Here is an 8,127-nt window from a genome sequence, read left to right as displayed (position 1 = left end):
GAATGATTTCTGAAGACTGGAGTAATGATGCTGAAAATTCAGCTTTGCATCACAGAAATAAATTACATTTTAAAATATATTCAAATAGAAAAGTTATTTTAAATTGCAATAATATTTCCTATTTTTACTGTATTTTTGATTTTTTGATCAAATAAATGTAGCCTTGGTGAGCATAAGAGACCTCAAAAACATAAAAAAATCTTACTGACTCCCAACTTTTGAATGGTAGTATATATCAGTAGTACAGTAAAACTTGAATTTTAAAGTTTGAATATTCAGAACTGATAATTATGTAAAAAAAACAACAACAACTAGACGCCGGAACAGTGAGAAACAGCATTATATCAATGCAAAATCCACGCAAACTATAAAATATGCATCTGCGGTGGGATTGAATCCTGCACGACACTGGCACCAATCCTTGTTAAAATGATTGTATTTTAACAAACATGTAGCGGGACGCCAGGCCTCCTCATACACTGTGAAACCAGAGACTTTCTTCCTCTAAAACTGATTAGTCTCCATTAGTTATGGATCTCTAGTGATTAGGTAGTTGAGAAGATTCATTCTCTAGATAAAAAAAAAAATAATAATGTATTTCCTCCATTTGTGAGTTGATGTTAAAATTAATATTGTGCTGTTCTTGTAGTTGTTCAGATGTTTAAAATGTTAAAAAAGGACTTTTAAGAACTGATTTTTTCCTTGTGTATACTATGTAGCTGTGCCCTATACAACACTGCCAGGTCACTGAAACACATCGAACATGTTTATATTAAAAGAGCAAGAGCCCTCTATGAGGATAATTTAGGATACAGTGTTGTTGTAGAGACCCATACACCGCTAGCTAGATTTAACTAGCTTCACCTATTAATGCAAAGCTTCTAGGCCAACATAATCTGTACAAATGTGTATCTACACGAGCGAATGCCCATTAAACTCACCTCTGCCTTTCTCTTTATGTATGTTGGTTGTTCTTTAAAGACTCCATGTGTTATGTTGACATTTACTGTATGTAAATGAGTGTTTGTTTATGGTGTGTGTGTGCATTTTGAATTTGTGTTTGCAAATTAACTGAAAACTGTCATTGAAATGCACTCATTCACCCAGATTACGTTAGAATGTGTAAAAACAACACAAAGGTGAATTTTGACAGATTTATTGCTTCTTACCTGAACTAAAATGTACAAAATCATAGATATTGTTAGTGGTTCAGGCTTGAATGAATTATCTGTTAACAGAATTCTTACAGTACATGCTTAACTTTTACCAGCCATCCACAGGTAAACCTTCCCCAGCTTTCTACTGTTCTCAGTTTTAATCAATAAGTTTCCTTTATCAGTGATAATGTAGTAGCTTATTATATTTTAAATTGATCTAAAATGTATCTGGGGTGGACTATTCCATTCCTGCTAGAACTAGAAAGTTAATTGGCCACATATAGTGTTAATACGCAAGTGTGATCTCCAGTGTTTTCGGATTTCAGGTTAAACACTGTGTTATCATTAATTGTAATTAGCACCTGTGTGTTTTCTCCTGGACTGGACTTTTTCACCCCTGAGAAGATACATTGCACAGCCGGTGTTCAGTGCATGCAACTTCATCTTGAGATCTGTGTGTGTGTAGAAGAGTTTTAACTGTGTTCGTCTCAAATTCTTTTTTTTCCCGGTTTTTCGGTAGCTTTGTATTTGTGTGATTTTCTTAAAAGCATTTCTACATCTTAAAGGAATAGTTCACCCAAGAATGAAAATTTGCTGACAGTTTATACTCACCCTCAGGCCATTCAGGATGTAGATGTAGTTTGTTTCTTCATGGGAACAGATTTGGAGAAATGTAGCATTACAATACTCGCTCACCAATGGATCCTCTGCAGTGAATGGGTGCCGTCAGAATGAGAGCCTAAACAGCTGATAAACACATCACAATAATAACACAGTAAAAAAGTCCATCACTTGTTGTTCTCTCACACCAAAATCCACCCACATATTTGTTTAATTTCCGATTTGGATTGTTTTGTCTTGTTAACGTTGCTTGATCTGTGCATATTTCTCACCTGATTCAGATGAGACAAATTTTTCACTGGAGAAAGCAAAATTATGGATAGGAGACTCGTATTTTAGCTTGTATCAACAGTTTGAAGTTAAAAACACAGCATTTTGCTTCACAAGATGTTAACTGATGGACTGGAGTGGTGTGAATTACTTGTGGATTATTGTGATGTTTTTATCAGCCGTTTGGACTCTCATTCTGACGGCACCCATTCACTGCAGAGGATCCTTTTGTGAACAAGTGCTAAATGATGAACAAACAAACTCTTCTACATATGGAATGGCATGAGGGTCTGTAAATTTTCAGCAAATTTTTGGGAGAACTATTCCTTTTAATTTTTCTGTGATTTTTCTTTTAAACGCTTTGCTTAATTAATGTTCATTTCTAACAAAATCATTATATCTCTGTTTTTGTCCGCAGTGTTAAGTTTCTAGCATTTGGCAATTCTATTAAGGAGACACGCTTAGTCGCTGAATCCTGAAAAATTTGCCGATGGGGCCGTACCATCCACACGGGACATGTGAGGAATGTCGGAGTGGCAAGAGGGTGTGACTGGAGAAAAAAAAAAGAAAAACAAGGAAACTGGAATTTTCAGAGGCCGGATCGTCACACGGTAACCAAAGCAACCTCACCGAAATTCCGGATCACTCCTCTTTCTACAGACTGACTGACTTTACGGCAACAAAACTGATCATTGCACTGACACCTGAAAGAGAAAAAAGACTCTTGAAGGAACGAACGGAAAACATTCCAATGTTTTAAGATCAAAACACCAGGCGTTATGACTGCCACACTCACCTGGGCCCTGAGTTTCTGTATATTAATCTATATGTAAGAATGAAGGACCAAGTTAGAATAATTATGTAGCATTTCTGCTAAGACCCTGTAGCATTTCTTGGCTGGGAGAACTCTCCGAAAGACTTTTTACAGACTGATATTTCATTGACCGTTTGCACAGAATGACTAAAAATGGCTTAGTCATGCACAAGTTTTATTGTTTTCTTCCCCCACTCAGCATATTAGCAGCAAAATGTGTTGTTTGTGCATTGCCGTGTGGTAGTTCCCACTCCCCGTCTGAGTCTTAGAGTAGCTTTTCTTTGTGAATGAATCTAGAGCACTGAAAAGTGAAACGCAGCACTCTGCTTTGGTTAAAGACGTACGTTGCTATTCCCAAACAGTCTTCCAGTTTTTCCCCCAAGCGTTCGGGGGAGGCAACATCGAAAACAGTCCCGACAGACCAAAGCCCAACTGTGACCAAATAATGTACGAAAGCTAAAATGGCACAAAATAACTTAAGACATTCCCTGTCAGATCTGAACTTTTCGTCCCTTTAAATATGAACGGATTGGCTGTTCTGCCAGGGGTGCAGTTTGTAAATCCCCAAAAACCCTTAAATTGAGGGAGGTCTCTCTCGTTCCTGATTATAGAGATTTATTTTGTGATTTATTTAGTAGAGCTGATGCTGCCATTGATTATATACACGCACATGCGAGTGCTTGGACCAATAACAAGTGGAAGTTAGTTTTTTCCTCGTGGAAAGAGGGTATAAAGGTCAGGGAAATGCAGAGACATTCTTAAAATCTCCCTTTCTAAAAATCGTCAATACGTCTAAAACTGCCTTTTCAGAGTTTCCCTCCGTCTCTGTCTTGTATTCTCTCCTATTGGCTTGCCAGCGCCGTTCCTTCTTAACTAATCAGAGGGAACGCAGGAGGTCACGCCAAACGAATCAAGAATAAATGTGCAAAAAAAGAACAAATTTATATTTTGATAAGTAGTTGCAAAAACATCTCCATGGTTCACGAGGAACACGACGCAACCGGCGTCCGAACGCGACTGTAAAAACGCAACGCCGACCACCCTACGAACAGCCGCCGACTTATACAAAAAAAGGACGAAAGAATAGATATTAACGCTCTCTTTTGGAGGGAGGGCGCAAAAACAGAAGAGATTGTTTCCTCGTAGACTGAACTGTGAGAAAATGGATGTCAAAATATATGAGGAAAAAAAACAAATTAAAAAAAAATACTACTTGGAGAGAAAAAAAAAAAAAAACGCTAAAAATGCATTTTTGTAACTTTGTTTACCAGCATGAGAACTTTGCATGACTGTATTTTCTGCTAGCCCTTAGTTGAAGTGGGGAGGGCTAGAATAATAATTTAAAAAAGATATTAATAATAAAGATGTTAATAAAAATAAATAAATAAAAAAAAACATATGCAATGGATATTTAAGAAAAATAATATATTTAAAAGAGCTATATTTTGTTTTGAAATAGGAAAAAAATGTGAATAAATTCTGACTGCGAGTTACACACTGAACTGTTTTATTAGTTTAAGATTTTAACAAAAAATCTCAATGCCACCAAAAGCGATTCTGCTACATACTGCCCCATGTTACATTCTCATTCGGTTTTATTTCTTCCATCGAAACGCCGCCTGGACTGTATATTTTGGTTGCGAATCTCTCTGTATGTCGTAGGAGTCGTCTTATCTCGTCTTTTATTGAAGTGTTCGGCTAATGTTTGTCTGCGTACAACATTAGTTCCCTCTGTAGCCATGATAACAACTGTGCTGATGCTAGAATCCTCTGTAAGCGGGATATGGCGTTTTTTCCCCACATGCATCGGGGCTAATAGCGTTTCATTCTCACTTTGAGTTCACCTGCTGTCATTGGCAATAATATGAATGATAATGAGATTGAGATGGAGAATGGAGATTGTAGCAAGGCAAAGTGGAGACTCGTATCGGTCTCAGCGTCTTCCTTACGAACAGATGCAGCGTGGAAAACTTGTTTTTGTAGAGGCATTGTGTCTCTAATCTCAGGTGAAAAATGTGAATGCTCAGTTCCGCACCAGACCTCTGCCTGCTCGTGCAGCTATTTCTCATTTTCATCTCGTCTGCTCATGACTGTTTTCATGAGCATTTTGCTGTCATTTGTTGATGTATTTCCTGTTAAAACAGGAAGTTAGGACACAGGCATCATCCCTTGCCAATAGTCTTTAGCCTTTAGCTTAGCAAAATCACAGCTGATAGCTTATTCAATGGGCGAAAGCAATGAAAACGCTTGAATATGAATAAGATCAGAAGAGAAAGAATTTGTCATTCTGTAATATTGGCTACAGAATTAGAATTGCTAACATTAAACACGCTAATTTGATGTCTTAAAATCACCACCCAGTTTTTTTTATCTTTTTGTTTATCATACAACTTGTTTTGGGTCTCAAGACGCAAGGTTAAAGTTAAATCTTTAGCATTTAGCTTTAGGCGAATAAAACATCACAGTGTTAAAGAGTTAAATGTTTTTATTTGTCATTCTGTAATATAGGCTACATAATTAAAATTGTTAATTCTAATCATGCTAATTTGGTGTCCATAAATGTGCAGTTTTGCAATTTGTTTAGCAGTTGTTTTTGTATCTCAGGACACCAGGCTGAAGCTAAAGCTTTAGCAATTAGCATTAGGCTAATGTGAAACATACCAGTTGAGTTAAACGTGTTATTCTAATGCTACAGAATTAAAATAGCTAACTCATCATGTTAATTTGGTGTCTTGAAATGTTTAGTTTTACACAACCTGTTTATCATGGAATTTGTTTTCGATTCCAGGCTCAATCTTTAGCATTTAGCTTATGTTAATATGAAAATCAAAGTTAAATGTTTAGTTGCCATAATATTGGCTACAGAATTAAAATAGCTAACCATGCTAATCTGACATCCTAAGTGTTCAGTTTTACACAACATGTTTATCATAGAAGTTATTTTTCTTCTCAGGACACCAGTTTGAAGCTAACCTTTAGCATTTAGCTTTAAGAAAATGCAAAATATCATAGTTAACTTAAATGTGTTAACTGTTATCTGTTCAGTTTTACACAACATGTTTCATAAAAGTTGTTTTTAGTTCTCAAGACACCAGGCTAAAGCTAAACCCTTAGGTTTAAGCTAATGAACAAAATTTTAGAATTTTTTTTTTTTCTTCTTCAGATGGGCCTCACCGAAATGAACTTTGGCCTCACTCTAGTAGCATCTTTAGCATGGTAGCACTGCAGCTAATCTGTTAGCATTTATTAAACACGAGGGCATTTGCAAACTTGTTCACAATGTGCAAAAATTAGTGAGAGTCCTATGCAAGACGTATTAGCTATAAGCTACATATGACGGGCGAATCACATGAATCATATTTTCAGTCATTTAATCAGAGTCAACTTAAGCAAATGAGTCAAGGTTTATATTTTTATCGCAGATGTGTGTGATTTTCTTTCAATGACAGGGCAGATAGATCAAATATGGATGCTTGCAGCCAGTTGCCCTTGAAAAGGTGCTTGACTGTCTTGTTGCTGATATTGCAGATGAAAAGCATCTTGCTAATTAGCAAGTCGACAGAAAGGACAGAACGAAGTGAATATGAAAGACGGCGACGGTTCGAGCAGGCAGCGGTCCGGTGTCTGGTGTGGGGCACGGTTTGTGATATTTCGGGTGTGCTGATATCATCAGCTTCTGATATATGGTGGAAGTGGACATGCGACCTTTTGGGGAAAGACAATATGACACAGCTTATATTTTCGAAACCGTACCAAGCGAAAACGAGATGTCTCGACCGGTGCTGGGTCACTGGGTCCGTTCCCAGCCCAGAATGAAACCTTATTGCCCAAATAGGTCTTTGTTTTTTCAAAGTTGTGCATATTTATAGTTTTATAAATGCTTTTGTTTATAATTATCAATTTATTGAATAATTTATATTTTATACAGAGTTTTTTGTTCTAAGTTCATCACGTTGTTCCATTTCGAAGATTGTTCATATTTTTTATGACCACTTTGTTGTCGTTCGCTATGAATATAAAAAAGAGCCTGTGTTTGGTTCACAAATAAATCATTTAAAGCATGCTTCTAGCAGGAGCACGACGACGCATATCCACACAGGCAAACTCCAGTCTGATTTAGGTTTATTCTCAAACATAATGGTTTTGTTTTCAGGACAAGTTGAGCTTGTCTCTCCTTCTTTCACGCACATTGAAGAACACTGCCCTCTTAAGATGATTTGGAATGGTAGATCTGTCTGCATCTAATTCTTCTTGTTCGATTTACTGTGCCTGCTCTTGTATACAATGTCAGTTTGATCACTGTTTCTTGTGTATTAAGTTTGATTTGATGTACTTGAATTACAGATATGCAATCACCACCTCTCTGACCACTGCCAATCATCCCGATCAATCAACATGATCAGTAATCAATATGATTAAAGTGATTAACAACCTTAATGTGTTTTTCTTCATACAAGACCTAATGCACATTGACACTTGCATCCATACTGGAAGATATTTTCCTTTTGTTTTTGTAACAATATGAAACATGTTGGGTCAGAAAAAAGTTTTCGGTCAGTAAAGTTATCTTTATATTTATTTATTTATCTATTTTTTATTCTGAGAGGACAGATTAAATTTATCAAAAGTGACAATAAATAGATATTTCTATCTCAAATAAATGCTGCTATTTTGCTCATTTTGTTCATCAAAAATCCTGAAAAAAAAACAGAGTTCTTGAGCGGCAAATCAGTATATTAGAATGATTTCTGAAGGATCATGTGACACTGAAGACTTGAGTAATGATGCTGAAAATTCAGCGTTGCGTCACAGAAATAAATTTCATTTTAAAATGTTAAAATAGAAAAAAGCTATTTTAATTTTTAATAATATTTCACATTACTGTTTTTACTGTATTTTTGATCAAATAAATGCCATCTTGGTGAGCAAAGAAAAAAAACTAATGAATGTAACCCCAGATTTTTGACCGATAGGCTATATATATTTGTGAACACATTCAGATATGCTTAATATAAAATATGTACTAATTATAAAAATTATAACTTTAATTTTTAATAATATTTCACATTACTGTTTTTACTGTATTTTTGATCAAATAAATGCCATCTTGGTGAGCAAAGAAAAAAAACTAATGAATGTAACCCCAGATTTTTGACCGATAGGCTATATATATATTTGTGAACACATTCAGATATGCTTAATATAAAATATGTACTAATTATAAAAATTATAACATTTTATTAAACAATCATTCCAAGATCCGGG

Source organism: Sinocyclocheilus rhinocerous, unplaced genomic scaffold (assembly GCF_001515625.1).
Source record: "Sinocyclocheilus rhinocerous isolate Xijiao unplaced genomic scaffold, SAMN03320098_v1.1 scaffold799, whole genome shotgun sequence".
NCBI classification, from domain to species: Eukaryota; Metazoa; Chordata; class Actinopteri; order Cypriniformes; family Cyprinidae; genus Sinocyclocheilus; species Sinocyclocheilus rhinocerous.
This window is presented reverse-complemented; position numbering follows the sequence as displayed.